Source organism: Canis lupus, chromosome 32, assembly GCF_003254725.2.
Source record: "Canis lupus dingo isolate Sandy chromosome 32, ASM325472v2, whole genome shotgun sequence".
Lineage (NCBI taxonomy): Eukaryota > Metazoa > Chordata > Mammalia > Carnivora > Canidae > Canis > Canis lupus.
In genome coordinates, this window is record NC_064274.1 from 34902095 (window position 1) to 34915464 (window position 13370).

Genomic DNA, 13370 nt, shown 5'->3' on the forward strand with positions numbered 1-13370 from the left:
TTGCTTTTATTCATGAAAGGATTTTTTTGAGGTTTTTACTTCACCTTTCTGGAGTCCCATGAACCCTTTAGCATTGTAGAACAGTTAGTAATTTTTATTTACTGTTTGCCATATACTAAAATTTTCCTACATCATATGTAAAAATAACATTTTATATTTATGTGCTGTGTGCTTAAGTGCTATAATTGGGGATCTTAATTGCTCCTCTATCACTACTGTGTGTTGTCCTGTGTCCTTGTGACTTCTGCAATAAAATATTTTCTTATAAGGAGACTTCTTTTTCTATCAAGATTAAGTGTCTATTAAATTTGTTATTTAAAATTTCTATTAAATTACTCAAGCTTTATCCTACCAATCTGACAATTTAAAGCAAATAGGTCGACTTAGTTAATAGAGTCTTCCAAATATGTATTCTAGTTCAGAAAATGACTTCACTATATTTGGAAATATTAGGACAGATAATCTCAATGGCCAGGTAAAGCTCTATATGTGATAAAAGATGAAAGGCCAAGAAACAAAAACTATATTCTAAACATTATTACCATTTCTTCCACATTAGGGTGATAGAGATGACTTTCAAGTTCTACGAAGAGTTAATTGTGTGAAATATGGCCTGTAATTTACCCTGCTTGATAGATTTGATTCAGAAATGTTAGCCATCCATCCATTAAAGACAGTCTTCTAGGCTGCTTGCTGCATGTGCCATAAAAACCTCAATAAACATGATATAGGGCTAAGAGATACCATTAATGAAAAGAACATGACTAATATAACTTAATGTTGTAAGTTTTGATTTATTAAAAATTACTTAACAAAATAATCATAGTTATTACAGTATTTTTGATATGCAAGGATATATTTTCTGTTTTTTAAAAAAAATTTAGAGTGGTCAAATATCTCCGAATTAAAATTCTCTAACCCAGGGAAGAATCATGTTGACAAAGATTTTTTAGGTAATTAAAGATAACTATGCCACCAAAAATGTAATAACTAGATGAAAAAAATAATTTTTTAAGTTTGTGTGAAAATGGATAATTAGGAACGAGAGGGAAGGAGAGAAAATGGCATTCAGGGATTACAATACCTACAGCCAAGCTGCAGCCCGGCAGGGCTACAGTACATACACCGCCCAACCAACTCAAGGATATGCACAGACCACCCAGGCTTATGGGCAGCAGAGTTATGGAACCTATGGACAGCCCACTGATGTCAGCTATACCCAGGCTCAGACCACTGCGACCTATGGGCAGACCGCTTATGCAACTTCTTATGGACAGCCTCCCGCTGGTTATACTACTCCAAGTGCTCCCCAGGCATACAGTCAGCCTGTCCAGGGGTACGGCACTGGTGCTTATGATACCACCACTGCTATGGTCACTACGACCCAGGCCTCCTATGCAGCTCAGTCTGCATATGGCACTCAGTTTGCTTACCCAGCCTATGGGCAGCAGCCAGCAGCCACCGCACCTGCAAGACCACAGGATGGTAACAAACCCGCTGAGACTAGTCAACCTCAATCTAGCACAGGGGTTACAACCAGCCCAGCCTAGGATATAGACAGAGTAACTACAGTTATCTCCAAGTACCTGGGAGCTACTCCATGCAGCCAGTCACAGCACCACCATCTTATCCTCCTACCAGCTACTCCTCTACACAGCTGACTAGTTATGATCAGAGCAGTTACTCTCAGCAGAACACCTATGGGCAGCCGAGCAGCTATGGACAGCAGAGTAGCTATGGTCAACAAAGCAGCTATGGGCAGCAGCCGCCCACTAGTTATCCCCCCCCAAAACTGGATCCTACAGCCAGGCTCCAAGTCAATATAGCCAACAGATCAGCAGCTACAAGCAGCAGAGTTCATTCCGACAGGACCACCCCAGTAGCATGGGTGTTTATGGGCAGGATTCTGGAGGATTTTCCAGACCAGGAGAGAACCAGAGCATGAGTGGCCCTGATAACCGGGGCAGGGGAAGAGGGGGATTTGATCGTGGAGGCATGAGCAGAGGTGGGTGGGGAGGAGGACGTGGTGGAATGGGCGCTGGAGAGCAAGGTGGCTTCCATAAGCCTGGTGGACCCATGGATGAAGGACCAGATCTTGATCTAGGTCCACCTGTAGATCCAGATGAAGACTCTGACAACAGTGCAATTGGTATGGTGAGGGCAGAGGGATGCCACCACCACTCCGTGGAGGTCCAGGCGGTCCAGGAGGTCCTGGGGGCCCCATGGGTCGCATGGGAGGCCGTGGAGGAGACAGAGGTAGCTTTCCCCCAAGAGGACCCCGGGGTTCCCGAGGGAACCCATCCAGAGGAGGAAACGTCCAGCACCGAGCTGGGGACTGGCAGTGCCCCAATCCGGGGTGTGGAAACCAGAACTTCGCCTGGAGAACAGAATGCAACCAGGGTAAGGCCCCGAAGCCTGAAGGCTTCTTCCACCACCCTTCCCGCCCCCGGGTGGTGACCGTGGCAGAGGCGGCCCTGGTGGCCTGCGGGGAGGAAGAGGTGGCCTCATGGACCGCGGTGGTCCTGGCGGGATGTTCAGAGGTGGCCGCGGTGGAGACAGAGGGGGCTTCTGTGGTGGCCAGGTCATGGACCGACGTGGCTTTGGCGGAGGAAGACGAGGCAGGCCTGGTGGGCCCCCTGGAACTTTGATGGAACAGATGGGAGGAAGAAGAGGCGGGCGTGGAGGACCTGGAAAAATGGATAAAGGCGAGCACCGTCAGGAGCGCAGAGACCGGCTCTACTAGACGCAGAGACCCCGCAGAGCTGCATTGACTACCAGATTTATTTTTTAAACCAGAAAATGTTATAAATTTATAATTCCATATTTATAATGTTGGCCACAACATTATGATTATTCCTTGTCTGTACTTTACTATTTTTCACCATTTGTGAAGAAACATTAAAACAAGTTAAATGGTAGTGTGCCAAGTTTTTTCCCCTTCTTTTAAAGATGGTCGTTTAGCTAAAGTCTAAACAATGGGAACCCCTTGTGAGCATGCTCAGTATCATTGTGGAGAACCAAGAGGACCTCTAACTATAACAATGTTCATGGTTGTGATGTTGTTGTTGTTGTTTTTTTAATAAAATTCCAAATGTTTATAAAAAAATGGATAATTAAACTACCTTATGAATAATTACGCACATATACACTAGTTATTTTTTCTTTTTAAGAATGTGTTTATTTTTTCTTATTAAGAATATGTGTTTATTGGACAGCACAGGTGGCTCAGCGGTTTAGCGCCGCCTTCAGCCCAGGGTGTGATCCTGGAGACCCGGAATCGAGTCCCATGTTGGGCTCCCTGCTTGGAGCCTGCTTCTCCCTCTGCCTGTGTCTGTTCTTCTCTCTCTCTCTTTCTGTGTATCTCATGAATAAATAAATAAAATCTTTAAATTAAAAAAAAGAATATGTGTTTATTAAATTACTAGCCTAAGGGCACCAAGATTGTTCAGTCAGTTAAGCATTTGCCTTTGGATCAGGTCAGGGTCTCAGGATCCGGGAATGAAGCCCCGCCAACAGGCTCCTTGCTCAGTGGGGAATCTCTTTCTCCCTCTCCCTGCTCCCTGCTTGTGCTCTCTCTCACTGTCTCTAAAATAGAAAGAAAAAGAAAAGAAAGAAAGAAAGAAAGAAAGAGAAAAGAAAGAAAGAAAGAAAGAAAGAAAGAAAGAAAGAAAGAGAAAAGAAAGAAAGAAAGAAAGAAAGAAAGAAAGAAAGAAAGAAAGAAAGAAAAAGAAAGGAAGGAAGGAAGGAAGGAAGGAAGGAAGGAAGGAAGGAAGGAAGGAAGAAAGAAAGAAAGAAAGAAAGAAAGAAAGAAAGAAAGAAAGAAAGAAGAAAGAAAGAAAGAAAGAAAGAAAGAAAGATGATAGATAGATGATAGATGATAGATAGGTGATAGATAGATGATAGATATCTTTTTTAAAAATAAAAATACTAGCCCATAATCCCATGGGTAGTGAATATTCACATAAAGTAAAGCATTGAGTTACTTAGTTAATAGTTACATACATTTTACCTGTACATACCAAATTGCTGTTCAGATAGTATGTACCAATTTTTACTCCTGTGTTTGACTAGGCCTATTACCCCACATTCCACCATAATATGAATATTTAAATTTAAATTATAGTTTGCTAAATGAGCGCACAACTGTGGAGACCAGAAGACTCCTATGTCATTATTCTGTGCACTTGTGGACTATGACTGCTGCAATATAACATATTTTCACAATAAGTATATTATTTTTCTTTTCTATGAAATAGCTACCATTCTGGTTGGTATCTTCTGTTGATTTAGATGATGAAGGAAGCATAAGAAGTAAGGCTTATGAGTTTATAAAGCTTTAGTTAAAGCTTTGATTGTGACAAAGCTCATTCACTCTACAGTTGATTAAAAAATACTCTAGCTTCATCGGAGTAGGTTACCGACATAAACCTTACTTGAATTCCATTTGTCATCCCTCCTGATTTCCCAGAATTGCTTCTATCAAGAATATTGGAAAATACCTAGAAGCCTGAAGCCTTCCCAAGGCTGCTTTATACTCAAATGCAAGGCAGTGATTGATATGAGACACTATCATTCTCAAAAGCTCTGCAAAATAAAGATTAGTTTCTCTACCAAAATAAGTTTACTCAGGGAGTGCTCAAGCAAGTTACAATAACTTCACATTTTTCCTCAAATTTTATCATGATTTATTGAGTTATGCAATTGGAATGTTGGTATACTGACTTGCCCATGCCGAAGTTCATTCTGTATAATGCAAAAATGTCATAAATAGCAAAACACAACAAAAGACAATTTTTTGAACTGAGTATTATAGCTATAAGATTAATTGCTCATTTATAGAAATAAAAAATAATAATGAATGTCCTGGTGTTTTAGGCTGAAATGACATAAACTTTGATTTCCAGATATGACTGTTTAATTTTATGCATTTTTTCATTAGTGAAAGAAAAACTTGTATAATGAGCCCTAAATTAGGTATTGGTATCCTTCAGGCTAGTAGTTTTTCTAAGTATAAAATTCTATTGATCCTATGTCTGGCTTATTGTACATGAGGATAGAGTGCAATCCATTATCAGGAAAAGCAAAGCCATTAGACTCCTCATGCATTCAATTAGGCTATTACTTTATCTATCTTAATTGATACTGTTAATAGTATCATATATAATTGTTGCATATAGGCAGAAAACATGCTTGTTAATAAGTCTTAGCTAATTCACACAATGACATTTAAGCACTATCATTAACAGTGTACATACATCCAAGATCAATATGTGAACCATCTCAGCCTTAGAGTAGGTGGTGGGAAACAGTAATTCAGACTGGATGATGATAGTTTAAAGTGAATTCTAGGGTAATTCAGGGTTTTTTTCAGAGCACAAGGTTTCATTTTGCTCTTGTTATTTGGGGATAGGTATTATGCAGGTATATGAACTTGAGGTCTGGATTGATGAACAAAGGCTTTTGAAATTGGCATCACTGTTATTCACAAACCTTTATCTTTATGTCATAAGAATTAAGTTGAATTATGTTTTCAAAAATCCCTTCTCTTAACAAATTAAAACAGACAAAACAATTAGGTCTTTTCAGTTTATTTCAACTTACAAAAAACTACACTGCCATATAAAACTGTGTAGAAAGATGCAAAGACTAGAAATTACATTAAAATATATGACTTTTAAATTGTTGCTCTTCATTTAATTCAGGTTGCCCCATGAATGAAAACTAAGCGATTTTCCTAGCTATTTTAACTGTTTCAATCTATGAGACGCTGTTTAATTCAGCCTTATAAAATATGATAATTTCGCTTAGAGAAAATAACTTATGCAGTGGCACAGTATCTCAGTAGCAGGTAATGCAAAGTGTGTTTTGAATTGACTTGATATCACGAGTGGAGTATGTTCTGGATCTGGAAAAGAGAGCTCCCCAGTTCTCTGCAGTGAAAATGGAGAGTGGGCAAAGAGTTAACCTCCATCCCAATAAAGGATGCTTTGTTTGAGACACATACTCTCCTACTCCCTAGGATTGCCCTTAAGATGTTCACCAAACTCTATTTTATTGTCTGAGCACTGCTATATTTGAAGAGAAATTGAACTGTAAAGAAATATAGGTCCTAGAAAGATTATTTGACTTGTTTAAGCCCTTATCCAGCAGTTATTTGCTGATATATAATTAGATTCTGAATTCCTTAGAACATCTTTTAAATTTTTAGTGGGGTGCTTAGATCACTGAACCATGAACTTAATTTAGAAAAATTTGCATAATATTGTGCTTTTTAAATCAATTTATGCACATATCTGACATATTTTCAATCTGGAGAGAGGATATTTACAGTTACATTGCCAAACCAGTTTAAAAAAATATTTTACTTCTGACACTAAGATGGCCTCACCTCAGACCTTTATAAACTTTATCAAGTATTTCTACCTTGTCTTCCCAATGGAAACTAAGGACTGCCTACAGCATTTTTACTGACTTTCATTTTCTGAGCACTATTTTGCTACTAGACTGGAAAATGAGTGAAGAACTAATTGGAAAAAAAAAAGAGCACCTTTCTATTTTCCAGCTCAGTAAGATCCTTAAATGTTACATAAATTCTAAATGGTACAGCATGTAATATTTGAAGAGTGCTTTGGACTTGAACACTAGATAAGTCTATTCTTACAGAGAAAATTGTTTGAAAATCTGGAGGACATTTCAAACTGTATTACAAAACCACAAGTATGTAATTATCTCACAGCTATTTATTTCATTCAGAACAGTTTGGTAATTGAATAATGCATACTCATTATGGCAAAATTTCAGTTTCTCCTTATAAGTAGTCATCTCTATGACTAATCACCTCTTTTTCTGCTTCTGTGAACATAGTTTTGACTGGTATTTAGTTGTTCATTTGGGGGAAGGTAATGGAATATCTATACCATATATACAAGATATAGTAGGGACTAAAGTTTTAATTTATTTTTCCTTTTATTGTAAGAGTATCACAGACAGTTGTGAACATCCAAAAACTTCAATATGTATGTTGGATTAATTCTTCAAATACTTGTCGGATATGTACTTAGAGTTAACCTAGGCCACGTCATGCCTGGAGAGCTTGGGAAGATGATATTCCTCCTACTATCACCCCAGATTGAAAGATGTCAGGAAAAGCTCTAATTTATATAGATTGGTAAACAGAGCTCTAGAAGAAAGAAAATCATGATATCTTAACATACTGCTTTTGACTCTCCATTATTTTGTGTTTACTCAGTCCTTCAATATAAACCACTTCTCCCTGACATTTTGGTAGGAATGTTTCCAAAATTTTAGTTGAAATATTTTCACATCATCTACAACAGCTTTTTATACACACCCAAATTTCCCAAGTTAGTCTAAATATGTATAATACAAACTTAAAAGAGAAATGGCATAAAATTAAATTTAAAAATTCATGATTGACAGAAATAATCTATTTACATTGTTAATAATTTGAATCATTAAAAGTATACTGGGAAGATGTTGGTGACCCTTTGTTTGGTTATGATTTCTTAGATGTAACACTAAAAACACATATCATGAAAGAAAAAGAATAATAATTTGGACTTTTAAAAAAAGTGTCTGCTCTGCAAAAGACAATTAAGAATAAGGCCAGAATCTAAGAGAAAATATTTGCAAAACATATATATCATAAAGAACTGTTACTTAAACTCTAGGGAATTCTTAAAACTTAATAATAAAAGCAACCCAATTAAAAGTTAGGCAAAAGATCTGAACAAAAAAAAAAAAAAAAAAAGATCTGAACAAACAGCTTACCAGAGAAGATGAAAAATAAGCATATGAAAAAATGTTCAACATCTTATGTCATTAGGGAATTGCAATTTAAAACAAACAGTGAGAATCACATCTGTTAGAATGGCCCAAATCCAAAACACTGAGAACACCAAATGCTGGTGAGGATGTAGAGAAACAGGAACTCTCATTCATTGCTGGTGGGAATGCAAAATGTGACCACCACTTTAGAAGACAGTTTGTCAGCTTCTTACACAATTAAACCTACTCTTACTCTATGATCCAGCAATTGTGCTCCTTTATTTTTTCCCAACTGAACTGAAAACATGTCCACACAAAAATCTGCACATAGATGCTTAGAGCAGCTTTATCCATGATTGCCAAAGTTTGGAAGCAACTAAGGTGTCTTTTAGCAGATGAATGGGAAAGGAAATTGTAGTACTTCCAGTCAATGGAATATTACTCATTGCTAAAAAGGAAATGAACTATGAAGCCAATGAAAATACGTGGAGGAACCTTAACTATATATTGCTAAGTGAAAGGAGTCAATCTGAAAAGGCTGCATTCTACATGATTTCAAGTATATGACATTTTGGAAAAGACAAAACTGTGGAGACATTAAGATTCTAAGTGATTGCCAGAGGTTTCAGGGGAGGGAGAGAGGGATGCATGGGTGGAACACACAGGATTTTAGGGCAGCAAAACTATTCTGTATGATATTATACTGCTGGATATATGTCATTACATGTTTGTCAAGACCCAACAAATGTACAAAACAAACTGAATTCTAATGTAAACTATAGATTTTAGTTAATGATGTATTAATATTAGCTCATCAGTTGTAACAAATGTATCATTCCAATGCAAGAAGTTAATAGGGGTAAGAGGGAAGTTTTTGCTTGATTTTTATGTAAACCCAAATGTCCCCCAAAATAAACTCTACTTTTTAGAAGTGTATTTTAATTTCAGTTATACTATTAGCTACGTGAACTCAGAGATTATAATTAATCCTTGCAATTCTTGTTTTGTTTATAACCTTCAAAATGAGAAAAATAATATTTACACATTGATTTTTTTGTGAAAATTAAGTAAAAATGCATTTAAAATATGTGATTATGTATTTAGTACATACCAAGTGCCCAATAAGTGATAGAAGGTCCTTTATTATGATAATATGCTCACCTAATCGATTTGTTTATAGTGCTACAGAAATAAGTGCTCTTTTAGAGATTAATCTTGTTTCAACTACACATAAATTTAAAAAATTAGAGGAAACTCTCCTAAAATATCCTCTTCCCCCTGATGTTTTTCTGTTGCAAACATTGGATTCTCTAAACGTAAGGGGAATGTTCTTATCAGGCAGGAATAGTTAGATGGATGGATGGATAGATATATAGATACATACATACATTTATACAGACATAGAACTAATTGTGCTGGTTATATGTGGGCAAGGGGGAAGTGAATCTACTCTTAGCTTCCTTTATGCTGACAAGTAGCTTTCATCTACTTTTTTTATGTCTTGCTCTCTGTCTTATTTTTCTTGATCTAAAAGTATAGGCATTTACCTTCTATCTTGCCAGGGGTTTGAGTCACATTCAGAAGCAGGAAGCTCTACTTGGCCTTTCCTGGCCTGAAACCCAAGGTACCTGAACACCAAATCTGAAATTTGAAATAAAAAAGTATAAAATATAACACAACCACATAAATAACATTATCTTAGCCAAATATTTCTCTTAATTTTTAAAATATCATTTTCTGAAAAACAAAATTCTGTGCTTTAAGCAGTTTTTCAATGGCGAGTATAGTAACATTGTTTAAATAGGGAGCATCTGTTACAATGGGATCTCAGTCTACCACTATTTCCGTGGAACTCTTTATGATTTAGTAATTTTTAGTAAATAGATGTGCAAATCATTTTTTCAAATATTTTTTATTTGAATGTAGGTGACACACAATATTACATTAGTTTCAGGTATACAACTTAGTGATTAAGCTTCTCTATATATTATGTTATGCTCACCACAAGTTAGTCATGACAGCTTTGTAAGAATCAGAAGTGTACTGAGGTAAAAAAAAAATATTAAAAATGTATATTAATACCGCATTTTATCTGCTCCCTTAATTTTAGATGAAAACAAAGAAAAATGGATGTATATATCATACACATCATACACATAGAGTCATTGTATATATATATATATATATATATATATATATGATAAAGCATTCACAGAATATACTGTCATTTGGCCTAGTAAGGATTCTGAACATAAAGGAATCGATTTTAAAAATGTATTCCTTAAACATTAGAGTGAAAACGAGTTTTCTGCAGAGCAACTGTTGATACTATTGAAATTATATTATTTGACATCTAGTTTAAACCTAAAAGAGCTAGATGACTCATTTTTCCCAAAATAACATTATTGATATCCCTCTCTATTATGGGCTGAATTTATTAATGTCTCCCCAAATTCAGATGTTGAAATGCTACCCTCCAATGTGATGACATTTGGAGATGATGTCTTTGGGAGGTAATAAAGGTTAGATGAGGTTATAAGAGGATGATCCTCATGATAAAATCAGTGAACTTATAAGAAGAAACACCCAAGAACTTTTACTTTCTCTTTCTTACTCCCCACAACCCTGCCGCCAGCATGTGCTCCAGAATGACATATGAGCACATGATGAGGTGGGAGCTGCCTATAAGTCAAGGGAGGAGCCCTCAGAATCAATGCACCTTGCTGGCCCCTTGATCTTAGACTTCCAGCCTCCTAAACTGTGGGAAATAAATTTGTTATTTAACCACCTGGTCTTTAGCATTTTGTTATGGCAGCCTAAGCAGACGAATACAACCCCCCAATGCCCATGTTGTTAAATTATTTATTTTCTATAACACTTACTCTCTTAGAATACATTATTCATTCATCCATTTTTACAAGTGTATTTTTTTTCATAGAAATTAATCTTCTTAGGAGCTTATCTATTAGAACACTGGCTACCGTAGGTACTCAATAAATACTGTGAAATAAATTGATAAAAAAATCAAAAGACTTAAGCCATCCTCTAGAGAATTACATTTTTGCCTTAACTTTTACATTTTATGATCATTCCCATCCTTATTTATCTTATACATATATTCTAAGAATACATCTAATAATAAAAAATCTTAAGATTCCTTAAAAACCATGTCTATGCCTCCTTGCTTTATTATGGTAATTAAAACAGAGAGAGAACCAGAGAGAAAGGGAAATAGAAGGAAAGGGAATATTGTGTTTTTCCAAATTAAATAATACATTATGATAATATTAAAGTGAACCTTTGTGAACAATTTTGTCAATGTAAAAACTAGAGTATCAGTGATAACTTTGAAGTTCATTGCATGTTCCTCCCAAATCCTCCCATCTCCCTGCTTATCCTCTAGATTGCTAAGCTCACTTCATATTTCCATGGTGCTGTCTTTTCTGTCCTTTATTCTAATTTATTTCCTCACTCCTATCCTCCAACTCACAATTCTCTTTTTGCTTGCTATTTTAATTCTATATTTTTAAATAATCAGATTTGGCTTTTTCTATTCTTTATATGATTCCAAAATGTAGAGTCTTTGAAGATCTATGGTTTTTGCTGAAACTCATTTATAAGGTATGCTTAAATGGTTATTTTAACTATATCTAAATTGTACTAAATGTGTGGCAATGCTAAGATACTAAATTTCTTCCAAAACCAGTGTAGGTTTGCCTCTGATCGGGAGTGAATGGACACTTATGACATTGTAGCAGACTACATGGGTCCTAGTTTAATGTAGACATCTGAGAACTGGCTCTTACACATTGCTTCTTGCCAGAGACTTAGTCTCATAATCCCAAAGCAGGTCTCCATAGCTGCAACCCTAGTTTTACATTTGCTTATTGCCCATATTTCAGGTGATAGCTTTTCAATTTGTTTGCTCTGTTTTTTTGCAATTCTAGCAGTACTTTAAACAATAGAAACAAAATTTCTTTTTTCTACCCCTTTCTTTTTTATCCTGGTAAAGTTAACTCTTACTTTTCTTCATTGCTGTTCTCAAACTTCTATTTGCATATTTATCTAATTAGGCTCGGACCACTGAAAAAGTATGCCCAGGTCCAGGAAAGAATGCAAGACACTTGCACACACACACACACACACACACACACATCTCACAAAACTACATTTATTTCTCTGAGCAATTTTCTGAGGCCATACTCAAGAGAAACCCTTGGATACCTTTTAGCAGAATCAAAAGACTTTTGATACGGGAGAGCGTGGTTCTTGTCTCATGGAGTCGAAGAATGAATCTCGCAGACCAAGGAGAGTGAATAAAGGGATAGAAGTTTATTAAGTGAGAATACAGAGAAAGCTCTCAGATGTGAGAGGGATCCCGACAGGGTTGCCACTGAGAGCTTGTAATGTTGGTCTTTTATTGGAAGCCAACCAGGGATCCTAAATTCTTTTAACATTATCTTCTGGTATCATCATTGAGCAAGTACCAGTGATAATATCTTTAATGGCTTACTTCTTCTTTGGGGTCCGGTTATTTGTTGGTCACAGATGACTGTCATAAAAAGATACCCTTCTTGCCCACACCTAGGTCAGGGTGGTCTGGTTTATTCCCTTATCTCTAGTTTCCTTACACCTCAGCATTTTTGGGATTTTTTTGTGAGTCTGCCCCCGGGGCCCCCACTTAGCCCTGCCTACCCCCATTGTCCCTAACTCAGAAGTATATTCCTAAAAGTACAAGAATGGTTGATTTCGAGGGAATTGCATATTTTAGTAAATAAAATAAGATAGAAAATATATAGTAAGCTTAAGTTCTAGTAGGAAAGACCAAAATAAGATTTTCTTCTAAAATATACCCTGAAAAGTTTGAATTTAGAAATCATCAATTAAACAAAACAGGATGGAGCTCTGGCTTACTAGGAAGTCTATAATATGAATTTGGGGACTCAAGAAAATAGAAGAGCACAGTTCAACATAATTTTTCAAACCCCATCCAGAGAGAAAGAATAAAAGGAGGCAGAAGAATGATATTCTGTTCTTTGAAGAAATTGTACTGATAAACAAGCTATTAAGACAGACATTTAAATAGCTTATAGTCGGGACATCTGATTGGCTCAGTGGTTGAGCCTCTGCCTTTGGCTCAGGTTGTGATCCTAGGGTCCTGGGATTAAGTCCTGCATTCAGGTTCCCCACAGGAAGCCTGCTTCTCCTTGTGCCTATGTCTCTGCCTATCTCTGTGTCTCTCATGAATAAATAAATAAAATCTAAATAAATAAGTGAGTAAATAAACAAACAAACAAATAAATAGCTTATAGTCACCATGAGATAAGGAGGCAAACTTTTCCAACCCCACATCTTATGTTTTCCCACCAATGGCCAGAAGCGGGCTACTGACATCAGTGTTGGTTATTAAACTTTTCTGTCTCAACTTGAAACCCAACCCACTGTACTGTGCTTTAGAATATTGGAGCTGGAGGTCTACAAATAACGAATCTCCTTTGCCAGTTGCCTTCATCATGGAATTTTCCAGTATGAGGTTCTGAATAGGTATTGTGATGCCAGAATGAAATGACTTGCAATTTTGT

The 13370-nt window shown here is 36.4% G+C and overlaps 1 pseudogene; it reads left to right on the top strand.

Annotated features, from left to right (window-relative positions):
- Positions 1-1061: 1061 nt before the first annotated feature.
- LOC112671699 (RNA-binding protein EWS-like) lies at positions 1062-3020 on the top strand (annotated as a pseudogene).
- Positions 3021-13370: the final 10350 nt, after the last annotated feature.